A 263-nucleotide genomic window follows, 5' to 3' on the forward strand; every position below is an offset into this window, starting at 1 on the left:
TAATTATCCGTCTTTCTCCCCCTTCTTCCCCCGCCTCCTACACTTCTTCCTCTTCCTCTATCCTTCCTTTTTTCATCATCATCATTTCTGTTTTTTTTTTTTTCATTCCTTCATTCAAAATATCACAAGTAGGTTAACGTCTACTTCCTTTGATATCTTTTAGCATTAACCATCTAATGGAACTTTTCGAGAGTGGCTGTGGATTGTCACTTACGGCCGTGTCGAAATTTCCCGAAAGCTATTTAATTTGTGTAAGGACTTGG

This window comes from Penaeus monodon, chromosome 33, assembly GCF_015228065.2.
Source record: "Penaeus monodon isolate SGIC_2016 chromosome 33, NSTDA_Pmon_1, whole genome shotgun sequence".
Classification (NCBI taxonomy): domain Eukaryota; kingdom Metazoa; phylum Arthropoda; class Malacostraca; order Decapoda; family Penaeidae; genus Penaeus; species Penaeus monodon.